Source organism: Puma concolor, chromosome D1 (genome assembly GCF_028749965.1).
Source record: "Puma concolor isolate L17-30 chromosome D1, mPumCon1.1.hap2, whole genome shotgun sequence".
Classification (NCBI taxonomy): domain Eukaryota; kingdom Metazoa; phylum Chordata; class Mammalia; order Carnivora; family Felidae; genus Puma; species Puma concolor.
Window position 1 is genome coordinate 78,412,415 of NC_141676.1, and position 23,771 is coordinate 78,436,185.

At 40.3% G+C, this 23,771-nt stretch overlaps 1 protein-coding gene across 3 annotated transcripts in view; it reads right to left on the minus strand.

The window, feature by feature from the left end:
- MTMR2 (myotubularin related protein 2) overlaps positions 1–23,771 on the minus strand; it is a 117,399-nt gene that overhangs the window by 76,874 nt on the left and 16,754 nt on the right. The gene's annotated exons all lie outside the window — the stretch shown is intronic.

Below are 23,771 nucleotides of genomic sequence, written 5' to 3' on the forward strand. Positions count from 1 at the left end.
ATATATAATCCTCATGTTCACGAAGTTCACAAGCTGTGGCAAAGACAAATAAGTAAATGGTGCGTGGTGATAAGAACACCGGCCACTGTGAAACTGAATAAAGGAAGCCTCATTTAAAATGGAGTCGAGGGGCGCCTGGGTGGCGCAGTCGGTTAGGCGTCCGACTTCAGCCAGGTCACGATCTCGCGGTCCGGGAGTTCGAGCTCCGCGTCAGGCTCTGTGCTGATGGCTCAGAGCCTGGAGCCTGTTTCCGATTCTGTGTCTCCCTCTCTCTCTGCCCCTCCGCCGTTCATGCTCTGTGTCTCTCTGTCCCAAAAATAAATAAACGTTGAAAAAAAAAAAATTAAAAAAATAAAATAAAATAAAATAAAATAAAATAAAATGGAGTCGGGAGGCCAGAAGGTGGAACTCTCGAGCCCTACCACTCTTTGCAGCCCTCTGAATTCCCAACAGAAGAAGCCTATCCTTTACCACCCCAGTAGGAGGAAGATGATCTCCTTGCCAGGCAACAGCCCAGCCAAAGAGTGATTGTCACAAGAAGGCCAATCAAAGACACTATACACTTCAAAACCCAGTTTACTCCAGTGGACTCTCTGTTTAGAACAGCCCCTCCAGTTTGGAACAGCCCCTCCTAAAGCCCCCTTTTCCATATAAAAGAGCATTCATTCCTCTCCTTTGTTCTCTGGACTTGCCTATGGTTTTGCCATAACTTGCATGTCTCAAACTGCAATTCTCTGTCATTTCTGAATAAACCCATTTTGCTGGAAATATAACTGATAGTTTTACCTTCGAGGTTAACACATTACAAACACAAAGAGAGAGACAGAAATGGGGAAAATGGGACAAAGGAGAAGGAGGAACCTAACTTTACTCAGGAAGATCAGGGAAGATGTGACAGAGGAGATGTTATTGAAAGATAGGAGATTGCCAAGCTGAAAAACAAGTAAGGGAATTCCAAAACCATACAAAAACAAAAAGCACTGCAAAGGTGTAGAATAATCAAAGAACACAGAACACTCTGAGAAACTACAAAGAGTTCAACAGGGCTGGATAAGCAGAACAGAAGCTAAAGACAAAAAGAGGAGCTTGTCTTTGCACCTTTTACCTTACCACTAAACCAAATTCTATGCTTTAAACAAGCCTATCTACTTCTTCCATTACCTTAAGAAATCATGCTCTACTTTTATTCTCCAATTGTATACTGACCTAAGGCATATACATTTTCCTACATTTTAATCACCCCAAAAGGGAGAGCTGGGTCTTCCTTTTCCACAAAATCTACTTCAGTGCCTATGTATACTGTTAACATGCATTATGTTTGTTAAATTCCAAAACACAGTGAAAATATACGTATGCCAAAAACTGAATGATTCACATCATTTCCTCTTACCACTAAAAGAAAGTTAAAATTATTCAAAGTAAGAAAAACCAATAGTGGAGAAATTTCAGGCACTTTGAACTGAAGCTTAAAGTTCTGATTAAAAAATATATTTTTCTCAAGCTTCACTCCCAACATACTAAAAGTCTTTCTCACACCAAAAGTAAAAATTTTTTCATTAGATTTTGATAAAAGAATCCATCTTGAGATTGTGATACTTAAAAAACACATTTGGGGTACCTGAGTGGCTCAGTCAGTTAAGCATTCGACTCGAATTCAGCTCAGGTCATGATCTCATAGTTCCTGAGTTCGAGCCCCACATCAGGCTCCGTGCTGACAGTGGGGAGCCACTTAAGATTCTCTCTTCCTCTCTCTCTGCCCCTCCCCTGCTTGCACGTGCACACACACTCTGTGTCTCAAAATAAACTTTAAAAAATTGTTTTTGTTTTAAAATTTGTCCACCATAAACCTGCCTTTAAGTACATTATTTATACAATGGGAAAATCATCTCCTCCAAAAGAAACTGTGACTTCATTTTTTACTGTTATTTTTTTAAGCCTTACTGAGGCGTCATTGTGAAATAGTGTAGGTACAATGCCTTAATATGTACAACATGATGTGATGTATGTATACACTGTGAGATGAGTACCACAATCAAGCTAATTTCAACATTCATCACCTCACACAGTTACCTTTTTTGTGTGTATAGAGAATTTGAGATCTATCCTTTTGGCAATTTCAAGTAAACAATACAATATTCCTCACAATGGTCACCAGGCTATACATGAGGTCCCTGAACTAGTCACTGTATATCTAAAACGTTGTCCCTTTGCTCAGAATCTCCCCATTTCCCCCTTAACAGATAGATACATGGTTTGAAAATATTTTCTTACATCCTTTATGTCACTTTTTCATTTTGTTGTTTCCTTTGATGTAGAGAAACTGTTTAATTGGATATAATCCTGCTAGTTTACTTTTGCTTTTGTTGCCTGTGCTAGTGGTGTCAAATCCAAGAAACCATTCTCCAGACCAATGCCAAGCAGCCTTTCTGCTGTTTTCCTCTTGGAGTTTTACAGATTCGGGCCTTATAATTAAACGTTTGGTCCATTTGGGGTTGATTTTTATGTATCGTGCAATATCAGGGTCCAATTTCATTCTCTTGCATGTGGATACCCATTTTTAACAAAATGACTATACATTTTTGGCACCCTTTTCAAAGATAAGTTGACTGTATGTGTGTGGTTTTATTTCTGGACTCTCTATCCAGCTCTACTGGTCAATGTATCTATTTTTTTAATGCCAGTACCATACTGTTTTGATAACCATAGCTTTGTAGTACAGTTTGAAGATAGGAAGTATGATGGCTCCAGCTTTACTCTTCATACTGAAGACTGCTTTAGCTATTTTGGGGCTTTGTGGTTACACACTGATTTCAGGCTATCAAAAATGCTGCTGGAATTTTTATAGAGAAAATAGAAAATAGAAAATTTTTATAGAAAATATCTACTGAATCTGTAGATCACTTTGGTTAGCATGAACATTTTAAGATTAATTCTTCTAATCCATTAACACAGGATAACTTTCCATTGATTTGTGTCTCCAATTTCTTCCATCACAGTTTTATAGTGTTCTTTGTACAAGTCTTTAACCTCTTGGTTGAATTTTTTCCTAAATATTTTACTCTTTCTGATGCTATTGCAATGGAATTGTTTTCTTAATTTCTCTTTTGGAGAGTTTATTGTTAGTAAATAGAAACCCAACTGATTTCTGCATGTTGATTTTCTATCCTATCACTTTCCTGAATCTGCTTATTAGTTTTAACGGTTTTTTCGTAGAGCTTTTACAGTTCTCCACGTATAAGATCATGCCATCTGCAAAACACTTTTGTATATTTATACAATGTGAAAATCATCTCTCCCAAAAGAAATCCATTTAAATGTATTAAAAACGGTATTCCAGTGGAAGCACTTCATAATTTTTTCAAATGCAAACATATATTTATTTTATTAACTATTTCAAGGTATGATTTGTGGTTGTTATTTATTTACACCCAAGAACCTATAATATTACACAAAGGAGCAGCCATAAGAAATTCTATTACCTAGTTTTTTATAATGTAAGGAAAGAGAAATTGACAGACTGAGAATGTTTCCTTCCTTTCCTCCTCTTTTATTTTTTTGTTGTTGTAGCCAACTTCTGATTAATTAAATACCATCTGTATTAAAGTAACAGGTAAAATAATCAAACTTTGGCACAGTATTTTGAGAGATACGATTTGTTGCCTACTCCATGTACATACGAACCTCTGTTTTTCCTGACTTCGATGAGGGCAGTATGTGCCCAGCCCAACATAACAAGCTTCCTTTGGGCTCCCTCCTGGCTAGGAGAACCATGGGACACAATTTTGGTCAGTGAATTTAAGAGGAACCATGCTAATGGTTATGGAAACCTTTTATTTTCTTAATAAAGGAGAGCAGAAACAGCAGGGTAGTCCTTAACCTTTCCCATTTTGTCTTGCCTGGAGCAAGAATGTAAAGCCTGGAAATACTGCAGCCATCTTGTAAACATGACCAACATGCTGGCCTGCTGAGAACAAGGAGCCAAACAACGGGAAGAACAGAAAGTCCTCATAGTATCACTGAGCAGCGGAATCCACACCAACTCCCTACTTGTGTAATTTTGTCATGTAAAAAAAATGAAGCTCAATTTCTTAAATCACTGCAATGGAGTTTTATATTCTATACAGCCAAATACAATTCTAAATGATACAGCAACACCCCATAAAGTCTATTTTGGTCAAGTTCAAATGTGTACTACTTCTTATGCATAGTTGACCTGAGAGAACAGACAAAATTAAAGGCAATAAGCCAATCTGGAACTACGGGTAGTATATTACTCAGAAAAAATCATTCTGACAGAGAAGATATAATAGCATGTCCCACTAAGAAAGCAAATGGTTCTTTAAAGCCAAAGCATGAAGCAAATAAATCTAAGGGAAATAAAATAACAAAAAAAATTAAGTTCTGCAACTTATAACTTGTAGTCCCGGATTCAAAGAATCAGTCTTTCAAGCAAACGTGTGGCAAACAGCTTTTAATTATTAACTTCTTTCAGAGAAGATACTATGATGCACAATGTTATATGTAAAGCAGCACTGATGTGTACTTCAATATAACCAGTTTACAAAAGGTTTCAATCCCCAGGCAAGTAATGAGAGGCTGGAGGAGACCACAGTACGGTTTATATCCTAGGGCTGTTCTTGTGATTACGGCACACACGTGCGCGCACACGCACACACACGCCCCAGAACCATTAAAAGTTCTCTTGGTATAAACAGGAAGTGCTGCCCTTTACGGCTACTCAGACCGAAGGCAGCCACAAATACCCTAGAATGCAGAGCTCTATTTTCAGTTAGCTTTTCTTCCGTCAGATGGGTTCTACGAGTGCTTCTGATCGTCAAGGGCCACTGGTATAATACAATCTAACGACCACTACTCTTTTCCACTGCTCCTTTGCTCCATATTGAAGTCCAACTTTCTTTGTGTATCTTTTATGAGCCGTTCCACAAACAAGCTCTTTATTTCCCTGAATTCATGTCTTTGCTCACACTATTCCAAAACAGAACGTCTCTTTCTCCCCATCTGTTTATTAACATCCTACCTGCTCTTTAAGACCCAGTTGAAAAGCAAGCTTTCCAAGAAGTCTTCCCCTGGTGTTCCAGCTGGAACTAAAGTCCCATTCCTCTACACTTTCACAGACTTCTGCCTCTACTCTATAATCACACCTAACACTTTCCACATTAGACTAGAGTTCTTTGGTTATGTGGCCATCTCTTTCTTAAATTATAAGCTGCTAGAGGATAAGAATCTTGTAACTGGCAAGGCATCTGAACTCGGAGCAAAGACTGCAGTCTGCTAACCTCATCAAGTAACCACCACCACCACTTTAGTCCTCGGTTTTCCTAGGCCCGCAAACTTCACTGCAGTCTGCCCGAACATTCCTGCCGCCCCTGTCAGCCTGAGCCTCTCTTCAAAAATGCCAGGTCTTCTGGACTATGTGCTTCCTCTGTCCATTCTCCCGGCTCAGGTCTTCTTTCAGCTACTAACGCTTCCTAACCTTTGTACTAGAATCTGTACCCCAGAGTGACTTGATTGCCTCACATCCTCAACAGAATTCTCCCTCCTTCTCTGTGCCCCAGCTGACACCTCCTCCCAGGAACCCACTGCCCTGCAGCCTTTTCTAGACACTCTTCCCCCACATCTAACAAAACCCGAAGGTGAAACCAGCACTTTCCCAGCTCCACTCCCATGTTTCTCCACTAGTATTACCTCTCCACCTTCCTATGTAAAAGGCTTCTTCTGAGGTTCCTGGCATTTGGCTATACAGCTTCCTTATTACTGTCATCCACCTACCTTTTCATTACTCCTCGTCACTCACTAAGAACTTTTTTTCAGTTGCCTTACTTCCTCTTCTTCAGAGCTTCTCTCTGCTGCAAAGCCATCATCATGGGAATTTCAAGGTCCACAAGGATAAACCAGCGACAACCTGTCTCGAAACTCCTCAGTTCCTACATCCCTCACCCACATTCCCACTTTAGCAATGCACTTCTCTCGTCACACCCTGGACTTCATCATTTCTGGGAACTACGCAGTCTCGGTAATCTTAAACACAAGGAAACCAATCTCTCTCCACAGACAGATGGTATCCTTTCCAGAAATCTCACTTTCTTAACTTTCCCTTCATCTAATCTTCAACACAATGGGGACAACTCATCCCTCAACCCCTCCATTTGTCATTATCATTCATGCTTTTTTGCTCTCCTTTTGCCTCTCACTTGCCTCCCTATCCAACCTAAAATGTATAGCAATATTTTAAAATCTCTTTGGCAAATATTCAGCACCTTATATCCTATCCGTTGGCCATCACTGCTCTGTTAATCCCTAAATTTGAATCAATATAATGATCTGTCTTCGCCTGTGCTAAAGCTTGGCTACCAATAGAAGAAATCTTCAAACTGGGGCCCCTTAGGACATGAGTGCTCAGCAGTGCTCAGCAACCCATCACATCCAATCAATCCGAAGTTGTATACAGTCCACCTCCCTATCATCTCAAATGCATCCGTTTTTCCATCCTAATTTTTACTCTTTTAATTCAACATCTCTTACCTGGACTATAGCAAATCACCTGTCTCATTTCTCCTACACACCCAATATATCATCCCAAATGAATACCAAAGTGACCTTTCAAAACTGGAGATTTGATCGTATCATTCCCCAACTTAAATTTTCAGTGATTCTTCAATCCCTCCCAAATCGAGCCCAAACTCCTTAACATAACACTTGAAGTCTTCCATGATCTGGCCCTTGTTCTATATAACCAGCTATAGCTTTTACTCATCTGAAGTCATTGGGAATGACTTGCAGATTCCCTGTATTTTCTAGCAATTTCATACCTCTGTCTTTTGCTAATCCTGCTGACATTACCTGCAATGGCCTCCATGCACTTCCATGCCCACTTTGCCCCATTCATCTCCCTTTACTGTACACTGTATGTATTTTGATCATAAGACCTGTATACTTTATTGCATTTACTCACTTACAAGCTCCTCTTAGATACTTTTGTTATTGTATACTATTCCAAGATTCTTTCTTTAGCACAGATCGTTTCTCCTCTTCCTTGCTCTCAATAAAACATGTAAAGTGTCTGAAAAAGAATTATCTGGCACATGTAAGTGTTGGTTATTATTATTTATGACAAAGGAATATCACTGTACATGTAACATGTATTATCCCCCAAGTCAGATTAGTTGAATAAATACATTCGTAATAGCAAAGCTGCTGGGTCACCTCTCATTAATACTATTCCAGCTGTGACATATTACAAGTGAGAATATAAATTCCCCCAGTGACTGTAACCAAAGATTTGCTAAGGGAGTAAAATAGCAGGAACTAACATTAAAGATCTGGTATTGACAAAATAAGAAATTATTTCTCTTGGACACTGTTATGCTAAAGTATTTTAAAAAATGAATATTACCATCGCTATAGAAGCACACGCGTTGACACTGTGAATGCCATTTAAAAATGAAGCCTGGGGGCGCCTGGGTGGCGCAGTCGGTTAAGCGTCCAACTTCAGCCAGGTCACGATCTCGCGGTCCATGAGTTCGAGCCCCGCGTCAGGCTCTGGGCTGATGGCTCGGAGCCTGGAGCCTGTTTCCGATTCTGTGTCTCCCTCTCTCTCTGCCCCTCCCCCGTTCATGCTCTGTCTCTCTCTCTCCCAAAAATAAATAAAAACGTTGAAAAATAAAAATGAAGCCTGTCATCACTCAGGACTGAATGGTGCCCCCACCCCAAATTCTTATGTTGAAGTTCTAACCCCTGGTGTGACTGTAATTGGAGATAGGGCTTTCAGGAGGTAATTAAGTTTAAATGAGATCGTAATGGTGGGGTCCTATTCCCTTAAGATTGGTGGCCTTATAAGAAGAGAAAGAGAGAAGGCTTGCATCCCTCACCTGCCTCAGTCTTTCCCCTCCCCCACCCCATCCCCAAACAATAAATGCACTGAGGAAAGGAGGAAAGGCCATGCAAGGACATAGCAAGAAGACAGCCACGTGTAAGCCAGTCAAAGAAGGCCCTCATCAGGACTGAATCATCTAGCAACTTGATCTTGGACTTCCCAGCCACCAGAACTGAGAGAAATAAATTACTGTGATTTAAGCTGCCCTGGCTTATATTGTATTTTGGAAGCAACCCTGAACTGATGGTCACAGAAGATGAAAGTCACCAAAGGAGTTTCTCTTGGATTTTGAAGTGGAAGATTTCTGATTTAACAGTACTTTTTTTTCTGGGGCACCCAGGGTGGCTCAGTCAGTTAAGCGCCCAACTCGATTTCAGCTGAGGTCATGATGTCATGGTCAGTCATGAGATTGAGCAGAGGTCGAGCTCCACACTGGGCGAGGAGCCTGCTTAAGATTCTCACTCTCTCGCCCTCCCCCATTCACACATGTGCTTGTGTGCATTCTCTCTCTCTAAAACAAAACAAAAAAAGTATTTTCCTTCTATACAAAATAATATATGAAGTTCTAAAAAGTATTCAAATGGACAGAAGAGTCCCACTGGAAGAGACCTAATGATGTCATCAATGATAATCTTCACCATTTCAACATGTAGTCAATATAAAAAGGTATTAATGAGATACTTTACATTCTTTATTTGATACTATCAGATGTGGATTTTATACTCACAACACATCTTAATTCAGACTAGCCATATTTCAAGTGCTCAACGGCCACAGGTAGCTAATGGCGAATGCACTGGATAGCACAGGTACAGACGAACGTGTAAATAAACCACAGAGAGATGGTCTATAGAAAAAGTCTGCAAATGGACAAGGACAGCAAAATTAAATCGAGGGAAACTGCTCTAAATTAAGAGGCTTCATGGTTATAATCATTTGTAATGTCTGGCTTTTGTATCTATATGACAAATTGATAGTTTTTAGACAACTGGGGGAACGTGGTATGGAGGAGCCTTACATGAGAAAAAGAACCGTTCCTAATACTCTCAGGTGTCATTATGAGCTTATGTGGAAAAATGTTTATACCTTTTAAATACGCACACTGAAGACATGATTTGCTTCAAAATAGTTTAGGAGAAAACAAGAAAAAGATACAGCAAATATGACAAACTCTTGGTCAGCTCTTCAATGTGGGTGATGGGTAATCAGAGGCTTATTGTACAACTCTCTCTTTTGTGTCTACTTGAAAACTTCTTTAAAAAATTCAAAATATCATAGCTTTAGAATCTTAAAAAAAGAAAGAAAGAAAGAAAAAACTACTAGTAAGCTTAGGAACCCAGTATTTATCTGAACTCAGCTACCACACTGTTGACAAGCAGCAGTCTTAAAAGCAGTGGTGTAAGATGGAAATATCATTAGATAGAAATACAGTTGGCCTAGGTTATCATTCTGACAGCATCAAATGAGAAATACGTGACCCTGGGCTTTTCTATCAGTTTCTTAAAAACAGCTTTAAGTGCTCTAGAAAGATATGCTGAGTAATTTGCCCAAAGTCACACAGCTAATAAGTGACAGAGCCAGCGTTGTCCAGATCCAGAGTATGTAAATAGTAACAGGAAGAAGAACGCTTCTCTGAGAAAACCAAGAGTAGAAGCTGAATATTCATTCATTTGGCCTATTTTTGTTTTCCAGAGAACTAACTACATTTCCCAAAACTGTTTACCTCAACTTAACAGCTATTCCAATTGCACAAACTAATTTCCAAGAAGAAACGGTTTGTATTTTCCATTCTTCTTCCTTTCCTTTCTTTCACACTGAATATAATTTTTAGTTCCCATTTTCTTTTTTTAAATTTTTTAAGGTTTATTTATTTTGAGAGAGACAGGCACAGCAAGAGCAGGGGAGGGACAGAGAGAGAGAGAGAGAGAGAGGGGGAGAGACAGAATCTCAAGCAGGCTCCACACTGCCAGTGTGGAGCCCAACACGGGTCTTGAACTCAGGAACTGTGAAGTCATGACCTGAGCTGAAACCAAGAATCAGATGCTTAACTGACTGAGCCACCCAGGTGCCCCTTTTTCCCATTTTCATGTCTAATTCTAGCCAATAAAACTTGGTGAAAAAGCCGGAACCAGCTCATGCCTACAATCACTCAGGGATGTTAGTCTCATCTCTCTCTATTATATTCAAACCTCCAAGAAGAATTTTCCTCAAGCATCTCTCCAACACTTCCTTAGCACTTGCATTTATTATGACAAAGGTGCTTATACTGGCCCCCAGCTGCCTCCTCATCAAATCAAATCTCAGCATCACAGCTTTCAGAGTGTCAGAGCTCTCTGCCATATCTAATTCTAGCTCATGCTTCCATTGACTCTGGCTACCCAACCCCGATTCTCATGCAGTTAGACTCTTCCCACTTTCCGCTGTGAGTATTTTTTAATCTCCTCTCCAAATGTCTTCTCTTCTGACCAACTGTGGCTTTTAACTACCTAAAACTTCTGTTAAGGGTTCATTTCCCCTAAGAAGCCAGTCCCGAAGTGATTCTTACTGGTTCCTTCCAATAAGTCCAGGCATTCCAACATGTTTGCATGTTGCACAGTCAGTTATAGCTAACGTTTATACTGACATACTATGTTTATACTGATTCATTATATAGTGCACATATTCCTCATAAAGACAGTTAACAATTACCAAACCTTTACTATGTACAAAATACTGGGCTATAGAATAGCCTCTGCCCTTGAGATCTCAGCCCTGTAAGAGAAGCTATACCACATCAGCACATCAATACCATGAGAGGCAGAAACAAAGGCTAGGAGAAAAAAAAAAAAAAAAAAAAAACTCAGGGGAAATGGTAGTAATCTGAGGATTAGAGGAAAGCAAGAAATACATTAAAATGAACCATTTGAAATTGCTACTTCTATAGGTAAAATGGTCAAATATCAACAGTTCCATATGGCTCAATGATAAAATGAAGAAGACAGAAAACTGGGCCTTTAAACATTGCAAGGCACAGATCAGGGCTTTGCAAATCACAAGAATATGCACATATGACAAGAAAATTCTCAAAAGAGTCTGGGAAAGTACAGGGCAGATTTTGAATAGCTACTCAAACTAAATGGATAAAAGGGCAAATATGTAGCCTGGTGCCAGATCACTGAGAATCCTAAATGCCAGACTTAAAAGCCTTGCTAAGAAAAAGCAAGGGGCTCACAATAAGATGCCACACCACACCATCTAGGATGGTTATAGTCAAACAGGCAATAACAAATGTTAGCAAAGATAAGGAGAAACTGGAACCCTCCTACGCTGCTGGGAGAACTGTAAAGTGATAAAGAGCCACTTTGGAAAACAGTCTGGCAGTCCTTTAAAAGGTGACACAGAATTTCCAAATGACCCAGCAATTCCACTCCTAAATATATTCCCAAGAAAAATAAAAACGTATGTCCACCAAGAAGAACACATGAATACATATAAATGTACACAAATGGTCATAACAGCATTATTCATAAGAGCCAGAAAGTCAAAACCAGTCTGGCCATTCCCCTGCTTGAAATCCTCCAATGGCCTCCCCCTTCCTCCTACCTCAAACAGCCTTCAAGTCATTACATGATCTGCTCCCCACCTCCTCCTCCAGCTTCCTCTTGTGCATCTCTCTTTCCCCTTGCTCTCCTCAGCCCAATCACACTGGCGTTCTTGGAGATCCTTAAATATGCTGGCCCCTCTGCAGGGAGCATGGTTATGCCAAACTCCTTCCTGACTTAAGCTCTCAACTGAAACATCACCTCCTCAGGGAAATCTGAACAGATGCCTCAGACACCTTAATAGTTGTTGTTCTCTCAGTACTTCGTGTTTTTAGTTCTTCCTAACTACAAAATCCTGTTCTTACGTATCTTTACAAATGTTTGATTAACATCTATGTCCCCCAAGAACACATACTTCAAGGAAGGAAGGTGCCATGTCAATTTTGCTCACCATTCTATTCCTAGGACCTAGTATGGTGCCTGGCATAGAGCAGGCATTCAGGAAATATTTCTTGAATCAACTAGTGAGTGAAAAAATGAATGAGAATGATCAAAGACTGGATGACTGATTCATCAGAGGCCATGACTAGCATATCCAAGACAAAATGAAAAAGAAACTTGGTAAAAGGAGTGGGGGGAGAGGGAGGGACAGAACAAGGACAGAGGAAGGTAAACGATCTCATTTTCCTTCTGGAGTTAATGTGTGTATATTGTTTTATACACCATATATAGTGTTCCATTTACATTTAAAAACTTCTTAGCACACTGGAACAAACAAACATTTCTTTAAAGAGATTATGTCTTAAGTGAGTAACAAATAATCCTTAACAGCTGGGAATTGGTTTTGGACTATGTGTTATTTCCATTGGGATGGTTTAAAAAGTAGTAGGGAACCAAAAAACCAAGCAATATCCTTGGACAAATGACTTTTTCCCCATTTCCCCATTCTGGTTTATTATCTGTGAAAAGTAACAATTAGACCATTTTAGTGGTGTCTTTTGGTGATCCTAGATGTCTTTGAGAATCTCATGAAAGCTGTTCTCTGATTTACTTACAATGTCAGGGACTTGAAGATTAAGAACCCTGGCCTAATGATCCCTTTTAGTTCTAACATAGTCTATGGCTTCTAAAAGGAGTATTCTACCTTGTGTTATAGCGATATAATATCTAAATAAGTGCTGAAAAATTAAATTGTCCAAAAAGTGTTATGTGTTTGTATCTACTTACGTTTTCTAATTCTATAATCACAGCCTTAGTCTTAAATATGAAGTTAAGACTCGGACTAAATAGAAATATTCCAATATTGTATTTCTGACAACATAGTTTTTAAGGGGACATTTGCAAATATCCTTTAGGGAAACTAAAACTAAATATAACAGCTACACTTATTTCAGGAGCTGTGAGTTATCACTGTATAACTTCAACACCCCCCCCCGCCTACAGGTACACAGAATGACAGCCTATCAAGATATTTAAGCCACAATTTCTTTAAATATTTTCACTGTTTTCATAGGAACTATGAAACTGTAGGAACTATATCTATCTTTTAAAATGCATTTGAAAAATATTCTAATTTAGCTAAGTAATGATTCTTTTTTAAGTATCTTACATTTCAAAACATATATGTATAATAATTAAGGGAAGAGATTCCCTAAAATAAATAAATATATATATATATGACTGGCTCAGTAACTCTTCTAAATAAGTTCATCACATTAAACTGGAACACAGGAATATAAACTCCACTGACTCAGAACATCACCCTTCCCAATGCCCAGCATGGTTATGTTTCCAAGCCTTCTTATGCTACGTGTGCTCATTTACTCTAACCTTGTGCCCTCCATACACTGCAACTTGGTATTAGCTTCAGAGGCCTGACTCATTTGGAGCACTCCTCCGCCAGGGTGAAAAATGAAAACGTATGATTTGGAGTAATTTTGGCACTCATGTTTCTGACAGCACACTCATTTTTCCTTCAAACACCACATGTGGTTTTCCTTCACAACTCTCTTTCCAAATCTGCAGATCACATTCCATTTCTTAAGAGGTTAGCCACCTTCCACATTACAACAAAGTGTCTATCCTCACTGGCTCCATTTTCTCAGTACCCACTCACTCCTTAATCCCTAGCAATCTGGCTTCTGCCTCTAATGAAGCCCATAAAATGACTCTTTCTGTAATTACTAATGACCCAATTGTAAAAAATAAAAAAAGGGGCGGGGGTCTTTTCTCAGTCCTGATACTATAAATTGTCATCTCCCTTCACTAGCATATGGTTTCAGTTATCCCGTATCTCAGTTTAATGTAATCAATAGTCTTGAGTACCCACTATATGCCAGGCAGTACCGTTCTAGGAACTCCTTGAGATACAGAGGTAAATAACACAGGATTTCTGCCTCTGCTGAGTTTTCACTCTAATATCCTTAATTCAAGTATACACACACACACACACACACACACACACGCAAAACACAGCACAATGTAGAATACGAAAAATGAATAAGAGAAAAATAAACCACTTAGAGGTCTGGAAATTGAAAAGGTCATGTACAGCTCTTATGTACGGGCTTGAGAAAGGCTTTATGAAAGAGACAGTGTTGGAGGTTAGCCAAAATATGGAAGAGGTTCAACACCTTCTCAACAATTTCACTAAGCAAAGACACAGCATGGAAAAAAAAAAAAAAAAGGAGTGAGGGGATGTTACAGCTACTGTAAGACACAGACCACTTTGGAGTATAGGATACTTGTAACACATAATCAGAGAAAAGCCTGAAATGGTAGAAGGTCATGACAAATAAGTAGATATTTAGATACTTAGCTCTGAAAGCAGTGAGAAGCTACTGAAAGTTTCTGTGTTTTAGGAAGATTATTTTAAGAACAGGTCAAAGAACAGATGACAAGGGCAGGAATATCTATTTGGAGACCTCCCCAAGTCAGAAGAACTAAGAGCCTAACTTAGCAGTAAAAATGAAACGGGAGTGGATACAAGGGACACCATGGAGACAGAATCAATAGAACTTGGCAAATAACGCGACATGATGAGAAAGGGATCAAAATCCGATCCCAAGTCTTGCTGACTGAGCAACCAGTGTGCCGAAGCAGCAAAAAAGAAAAGTAGGTAGTTTGGGGAACTGACAAGTTTCGTCTTGAAATTTTTAAGACTGAGGTGGCATCCAGGGCGTCCTCAGGGAAAACATGCAGCACCTCATACACTAGTAGGCCAAAAGATTTCACATTTTACTTGGTCATGCATTTCTTCATTCATCCATTCATTCAATCCATTCAGGCAGGCAAGCAGGCAGGCAGTGTCAGTTTACTACTTACTCTGTTACATGAGTGCACTGTGACAACTGTGACAGTATGTACGATATATTAGGTGTGCTCCCAAATGACAGCCTCATGGGAAGGGCAAACTCCTATTTAACTATCTGGGGACCTGTGTGATGAATGCTATAAGGGTAGCTTAAAAATACCACAGGAATATAAAGGAAGAAAAGACTGAATGTGATGGGACAGGCGAGACAGACTTGAAAGATGTGTCATTTCTGAGGGACACTGGCCTGTTAGTAGGATTTAATGGTAGAATGGAAGAGTGAAAACATCTGAGAGAGGGAGAACAGCATGGATTATTTGGGGAAGCAAATGTGACTGGCTTTGTGGGTCATGGCAGGGGTGGAGGCGAGACAGACTGAACTACGTTCTGTGAAGAAACCTGGATACCAAGAATTCAGATCCATTCTAGAGGCAGGGGAAGCCATTAAACATTTCTGAGTAGAAGTGTTATATATTTTGCTGGCTTATGGAATATCGATGGAGGGGAAATTCTACAGGAACTGAGTTAATAGCCTACTGAATTAGGTCTCTTAATAGACAACTGAAATAGGCCACAGAATAACAAAAATAGGAAATACAGGAGAAAAAGTTTGAATGAGATATGTGGAAACATGCAATAGATTTTGATGTTGTTGAATCTGAGGTTCTCACAAAATATCCACATGAATGTGTTCATCAAGTAAGTGGAAACGCAAAACTTTTCTAGTTTTGACATTCCCTGGAGAGGTTACAGTTACGTGATAGCTAAAGCCATGAAACTGAATCATGCAGCTTTGGAACAGCATACACAGCAAAAAGAGATGTGAGATTTAGTGAATGGAACTACATTTATTTTCACAGAATAGAGACTGGAGGTAGAACTGTAGAAAAAAGTAGATGGAAAAAACAAAGAGTTTAGTGAAAACCAAGAAGAATGTTTTAAAATCAATAGTTAACAGTATATATAATACTACAGAGCAGTAAAGGAAAATAAGAGTAAAATCCAATGGATTTATTAATATGTTAAATCAATTACTATGTCAACGTGGTCTATACAATGTTCTAGTGACAATAATGTAGTATAAATGAAAACACTAAAATAATGAGGCATGAACTGTCTTAACTTCTTGTCCCTCTCTCAGTAAATTTATCTATATCCACACTGACTCTTTCTTCCTATCTTAGATGATGACATTTCTCAAGGCACCTGAGTGGCTCAGTTGGTTGAGCGTCCTACTTTGGCTCGGGTCATGGTCTTACAGCTTGTGAGTTCAAGCCCCACATCGAGATGGCTGCTGTCCACGCAGGGCCCATTTCAGATCCTCTGCTCTCCTCTCTCTCTCTCTCTCTCTCTCTCTCTCTCTCTCTCTTTCTCAAAAATAAACATTCAAAAAAAGAAGAATGATGACATATCTCTTCTCAGGTTTAAGGGCAGTCTTTCCTCCTTTGGAAGGTGTGTGTCTGTGTGTGTACAGGCATGCATAGGCTTTACACGACACTGGAAAGGTAGCAGGAACTCAATAGTGAGTTGCTGAATCTATGTCAGAATCATTAATAACACACTGAAGTCTACCTTCAACTATTCAATTGATATTGCTCTCTGGATGTCATTAATGCCCTGAGGAACAAATGCAGGGGCACCTCATTCCTCTCAGTTCTTACCCTCCTTAACCTCTCCACAGAGGTAGATAGTATTATCACTGCCTCCCTGTTGGGTTGCTTTTCTCCCTACACTTCCATTGCCATTAAAATTTATTGCCCTTCTTCTTTTTTTTTTTTTTTAATGTTTATTATTTTTGAGAGAGAGAGATAGAGACAGAGACAGAGACCAAGCAGGGAAGGGGCAGAGAGAGAGGGAGGCACACAATCCAAAGCAGGCTCCAGGCTCTGAGCTGTCAGCAGAGAGCCCGACGTGGGGCTCGAACTCACGGACCGCGAGACCATGACCTGAGCCGTAGTCAGCCGCCCAACCAACTGAGCCACCTAGGCACCCCTACTGCCCTTCTTTACACTGTTTTTTTCTGCTCTTTTCTTCCAGTTGCCCTCTCAATATAGATTCTCTTGAAAGTTCTAACCTTGGCTCTGTGCTCTGTACTCAATCTCTCAGAAATACAGACTCCCACAGCTCCAGTTATCACCTCTGTGCAAAAGATTCTCGAACATATCTTTAGTCTTCTCAGCCCCGCATCCACAAATACTTGCTACTGGTACCATCTGGCCTACCCTCTCTTCAGCCCTATTTCTCACTCTGATCCTGCTTGGTGACTGCCCACACCTTACAATGACATTAAGCTGTGTAGTAGGTAACTAGAATTACACCGTATTTTTCAAATTCTTTTTTTCAAACGCTTATACGCATCAGTTAACCAACTATTCTGATGGTCGGCCAGTGAATTATAGGATGTTATAACTTTCAAAGACCCTGAGATCTTTCTAGTGAAACTCCTCTCATTTATACAGATAAAGCAGAGCCCAGAAAAGTGAAGGGAATGGTCTGAAATATCATATCAAATTAGTGGCAGAGCCAACTACAGAATCAGATTCCCCTGACTAAATCACATTGCTTCTGACAAGAGTACAGAACCAAAAGAAGAAATACCTTCACGGTGCTTATTATCTGACAGGGGAGATAGAGCACACACACATGCATACACACGCATGCGTGCAGCACACACACAGACACGCCAGCATTTCTTCTACATAAGCTCACTGTATAAGGATGAAGGTCAGTTAAGAACAATCAAAGAACTGGGGTGCCTGGGTGGCTCAGCTGGTTGAGCATCCGACTTCAGCTCAGGTCATGATCTCACGGTCTGTGGGTTCAAGCCCACATGGGGGCTCTCTGCTGACAGGTCGGAGCCTAGAGCCTGCCTCAGATTCTGTGTCTCCCTCTCTCTCTGCCCCTCCCCAACTTGCTCGCGCACTCTCTCTCTCTCAAAAATAAATAAACATCTGGGGCGCCTGGGTGGCGCAGTCGGTTAAGTGTCCCACTTCAGCCAGGTCACGATCTCGCGGTCCGTGAGTTCGAGCCCCGCGTCAGGCTCTGGGCTGATGGCTCAGAGCCTGGAGCCTGTTTCACATTCTGTGTCTCCCTCTCTCTCTGCCCCTCCCCCGTTCATGCTCTGTCTCTCTCTGTCCCAAAAATAAATAAACGTTGAAAAAAAAAATTTTTTTTTAAATAAATAAACATTAAAAAAATAATAGGCAAGACGAGATGAGATCTTGAATTAAAAAAAAAAAAAAAAGAACAATCAAAGAATCCTTCCTGAGGAAGATAAAGCTGAATTGGATTTAGAAGTAGGTTAAGAAAAGACTACCCCAAAACAGTACCTTTCGGCCTGTTTCCCATAAGTGCTTTAAGTTTTTGGACAACAAACACAGGGAACACATTCTATATGAGAAGACTAGACTGTTAATTAGATCCCTCATTTAGAATCCAGTATAAAGCCAAGTGATACTGCAGGATCTGAAAGTAAATGAAGATAAGGCTCCAATGACAATGTGGTGTTATCGCACAGAATGTTACCGCTCCTTGACCCGTCATCTATTTTACTGTGTAAGAGTGTGTCATTTCCTTTCACTCCACTACCCAGTGGCCATGTGGCCTTGGGCAGGATGCTCTCTAAGTCTTAGTTTCTTTATATGCAAAACAGAGATGACAAATTGGTCATTAATTCAGCTCCTTGGGTTCCAAGTGACACCACCCACTCTCCCCCAGCAACTAGCCTCCATCTGCAGGAGTTAAGAAAGGGCATCAGAAATCCAAATGCTCTAGAGGAGTAAGACTGTCCTTCCATCTCTCCCTTGGCCTTACCCCCACTATCAGCAAAGTGAAGAGGAAACAACCAGAACTGTGGGTGGTCCATGCAGGACCTTACCTTTCCCACCCCCTTCAATACTCAGTCTCACCACATCCCCATCTTAAAAACTGTAAGGACTAACTTCATCATATCCTTCATCTCCGTTTTCGACAGTTCCCACAAGAAGTCAGAACGGCCAGACCCCAAACCTCTCTTCTGATCTCATCTTCCATTCACCCCTAACTCCTGTACTTTGGATTTTCAAGGTCAAACATCAGCAATTTTTCTTCTACTCTCTCTCTCTCTTAAATGGTCTCTTCACCTTTCACTCTTAACTGAAGCCTGGTTTTCCCAAGAACACTGCTCTCCCCATAGCTCTTTCAAATGGAAAATTAAGTCTTCATTTTCTCTCCTATACCCCTCTCCCACCACTGGCCCTGCAAATCGGGCCCTGTTCCTCACTGCCACTTTCAGACTATTCTTCCTGTCTGTGTTTTTTTTTGTTTTTTTTTTTTAATTTTTTTTTTTCAACGTTTATTCATTTTTGGGACAGAGAGAGACAGAGCATGAACGGGGGAGGGGCAGAGAGAGAGGGAGACACAGAATCGGAAACAGGCTCCAGGCTCTGAGCCATCAGCCCAGAGCCCGACGCGGGGCTCGAACTCACGGAGCGCGAGATCGTGACCTGGCTGAAGTCGGACGCTTAACCGACTGCGCCACCCAGGCGCCCCTTCCTGTCTGTGTTTAAAAACCCCAAGCATTCAGGGCACCTGGGTTTCAATGGGTTAAGCATCCAACCCTTGATTTTGACTCAGGTCATGATCTCACTGTTTGTGAGTTCGAGCCCCACGTCGGGCTCTGCACTGTGACCACAGAGGTTCTGTCAACCTCTCCAGATACCACTTCATTCCTCTAAGCTTCTTTCTAGCCAAACTCCTTGAAGAAGAGGTCTATACTCACTGCCTCCAATCCCTCACCTCTCATTCTCTCAGAACCCACTTCCATCAGGCCAGCCAAAATGCTTTTGTCAAGGTCATCAACAACATCCACTCCATTAAACTCAGTTGTCAATACTTAGTACTCATCTATCAGCAGCAGTTGAGATAACTGGTCTTTCCTCCTTGAAATACTTTCAACACTCAGCTTCCAAAACTCATGGCTACCCTACTAGCTACTAGCTACTCTTTCTCACAGATCTCCTATAATGTTTCTTTCTCACCTTAACCTCTTAACATTGGAGTACCCCTGAACTCTTAGTCCTTGACAACACCTCCCCTCCTTAATAATCTCACCCAGTCTCACAGCTTTAACAGCAATGAGTTGATGAACCCAAATTTTTAGTGCTATCCCAGATTTCTCTCTTGAATTCCAGATTCCAATAACCTAGTTATTTAACACCTTCAGGTGGATACCTAAGATGCCCCAAACCTAGCTCCTACCCTTCTTCCTGAAACCAGCTCTAATATCTTAGTAAGTGGTAATCCAGCCTTCTATACTTTCTTGGGCCAAAAACCCTGGAGTCATCTTTGAGACTTCCATTAAACTACATGTACAAACACTCAGGAAATTCTGTTGGCTGCACCTTCAAAACATGTCCAGTACCCGTATCCAATCACTTCTACCTCTTCTACATCTCTCTCCTCTGGATGCTTCTAACTGCCGATAAACCAGTGTCCTTGCTTCTGCATCCCAGTCTGTTTTTTGTTTTTGTTTTTAAGAAAGGCAAACTGTCTCATGCAGCACCTCATCTGGGGGTATCTGGAGTCCTGGAAATTCGACTACCCTAAGTTCTCCTACAAACGGACGCTGAGAGTTGTTTAGAGGTTCTAGTGGGGGAGCGCAGCTACTCGGATACCCTTGACCTAAGAAGAATGCTCCTCCTCTATCAGGGAAGGGCGTCCTCTTCAACTAAGAAAACAGCTTTGGGATGGATGCACATGGACCAGTGAGGGAGGAGGAGGACACCTGACTAGGCAGCCAGATCGGCCAAGTCAACCCCAGAAATCAATGGGGTGACAGATGTTGCAGCCAGATCACTCTCGCATCTCCCCCCCCCCCCCCGTCTGTTCTTAAAACAGTAGCTAGAGTGAGACTTTTTGAAACATCAGATATTGTCATTCCTCTGCAAAAAAACCTTCCACTATCTTCCCATCTCACTCAGAATAAAAGCCCAAGTCTCCAAAATGGCCTATGAGGCCTTTGACAATCCATTCCCATCCTAACCTCCCTGATCTACCATTCTTCCTTTTGCTCCCTTGGCCTATAACTGACTCCTTTCTGTTCCTCGAACACACTAGGCAACTTCCTACTTGAAGACCTTTATTCCTTCACTTATCTCTAACTTTATTCTCCCATATTTCCCATTTTCTCCTTCAGCTTCTTTGGTCAAATATTGCCTTCTTAGTAAGATCTTCCCCGACCACTGTATTTAAAATTGCAAACTACTCTAAACCCACTCACTCATTCTCTACTCCCTTCCCTGCTTCATTTTTCCTAGAGTGCTTATTATCATCTGACATAGTTTTTGTTTTACTTATTTATTTTATATCTCCTTCACTTAGTTAATAATTACTGACTGCCAGGAAGACTTCACCTACCTATAAAGATTAAATAAAATCATGTGTGCAAAGAGTTTAGCACATTACTTGACAAACAGAAACACCAAAACAATTTAAACTATTTCTACCTAATGGAGCCTGGAATAGCACACCTCCCACTGCCATCAGAGAACCCTAGTTTATCAGAATAAGGTTAAACACAGGACTGACGGAGCCAAACAAATGAGACTCTAATAATTTGGTCCATAAAGAACCAAGGAACTGGGGTGCCTGGGTGGCTCAGTTGGTTAAGCATCCAACTTCGATTCAGGTCATGACCTCGTAGTTCATGAGTTCGAGCCCCGCGTTGGGCTCTGTGTTGACAGCTCAGAGCCTGGAGCCTGCCTCAGATTCTGTGTCTCCCTCTCTGTCTCTCCCCTGCTTGCTCTCTCTCCCTTTCTCTCTCTCAAAAATAAACATTAAAAAAAAATTTTTTTTAAAGAACCAAGGAACTAAACTGTCAACAATCAAATAGTCTCTCCTGAGGAAACTTAATACAATTCATTTAAAACAAGATGAGCAAACAAAAATAACCTCTACAGAAGAAAATTTTATATTTCCCTTGTAGCAACCTGTTCCAATTATTAAATCATTGTTGGAAACACAGATCCTTTCTGTTTTCACCACAACTGCCATGTACAATTTCACAACCAAAAAAGGAGATCTATAGTTAAGTGTTTTATAGTCGATTACGTTACCATACTAAAAAGCATCTTCACAATATAAAGCAAGGGATGCTTTGGCAAATGCTAACACATAGATAAGCTACTCTCCCACTCCAACCAGACATGTGAGTTTAAACTACAAGAAGAGAAATAGGTCTCATAAATTATGGAAAGTCGGTTAGGCTTTAGAGCCTCAACTTCATATTATGAGTAGAGATAAAAAATACTTGCTCATTATCTCACTGAATAGTTATTAAAAAAATAACTGAAAATGCTATCTGAATTTTAAGATTCTTTTTGAAAAAAAATTTTTTTTTTAAGTAGGCTTCACACCCTGCATGGCCCGGCACAGGGCTTGAATTCATGACCCCAAGATCAACACCTGAACCAAGATCAAGAGTAGGACAGCTAACCAACTGAGCCACCCAGGCACCCCTGAATTGTAAGATTCTTTTATAGGTATTATAGGTAAATCCTACTGCTAAAAAAAAAAAAAAAGGCAGAGGGCAGGAATGTCCTGCAACTGATAACATGCTAAAATGTAGAAAATGAAGTCACTGTTAAAATGTTTAAGATTTAAGTTTAAAGCAAAAAACAAATATATATGGGGCTGTCTAAGAAACAAGGCGTCTTTCCAGGACGACTTTCCAGATTAACAGCATTCCTCCCGGATATATGTCCCCTTCAGCACATTCACCCTTAATTCACAGCTGTTTCTTACTGGTTCTTTGCTAATGTTTTCAAGCCAGTGTATGTGTTCTACTTTGGTAAAATGCACAAACTCAGTAAATGCTTAATCCAAGAAAATTTCCCAAATAAAAATCAGAACTCTTTAGGGGTACATGGGTGGCTCAGTCAGTTGAGTGTCCGACTCTTGATTTCAGCTCAGGTCATGATCTCATGGTTCGTGAGTTGGAGCCCCACATTGGGCTCTGCGCTGACTGTGGAGCCACTTAGGATTCTCTCTCCCTCTCTCTCTCTGTCCCTCCCCCACTCACACAAGTACAAGCACTTGTGTGCGCACACACGCATTCTCTCTCTCTCTCACTCAAAATAAATAAACTTAAAAAAAATCTATAATTATAGTCTAATGTATTAAATTCTGATTCATTCTCAACTCTTAGGAAGAGTAAAGATTATATGAACATGCAAGCAATTTACATTCACAAATGCATTTATCCAAATTTGCAGGGCCATGGGCTCTATAAATGGGAAATCCCTCTCCTCAGAATTCCCTGCTCTTTAACCCACTCCTCATCCCACCCTAAGCTATATTATTCTCTTTATTCCTAATTAAAAAGAAGCAAGTTAATCTTATTTAAATGTTAACTTCTAGTTCCACAAAATAATACACATACCCATGGAAGAACAGAACTTAGGTCTACAGTAAGGGAGGCACAATAGAGAACAGCTGTAGTCAAACTCTGTTTTTTAATAGCTCTGCCACTATCTTAGCCAGAGTGACACAGTTTTCCTTCCACCACAAGATCAAAACAGAAATCCCATCATCTGACTCTTAGTCATTCCCACACATTTACTGGTCTGCTGTTGTTATAACAGAATGTCTTTTTCCTTTGCTACACTACTCCTAAGAACAATGCTCCACCCTTTTGGTATCAAAAGTTCTGCCATTTCAAAGTATAGCATTTAGGCGAGCAGTTATACAAACTAATTATTGGTAGGGGACAGGAATTACTCTCTGTGTGCTTTTCAAAAGCATACCATAAATAAGATAAAATCCTCTCCATTTTTCTATTTTTTTGTTTCAGTTAGGAGATTTTTTAAAATTATAATCATTCCTGAGAATTAATCAAGCTAAAAAGTTGCAAATTAAGAAAATTATGTTCAAACAAAATGGGGTACCAACTACAGAAGTACTTCTTGCCTCAATACTACTAGGCTTACAAGCATCACTGTTAATGCTGCAAAGGCAGAGAAATCTGCCTCCAGAGAGCAGGGTTCACCTATCACCTCCGAATATT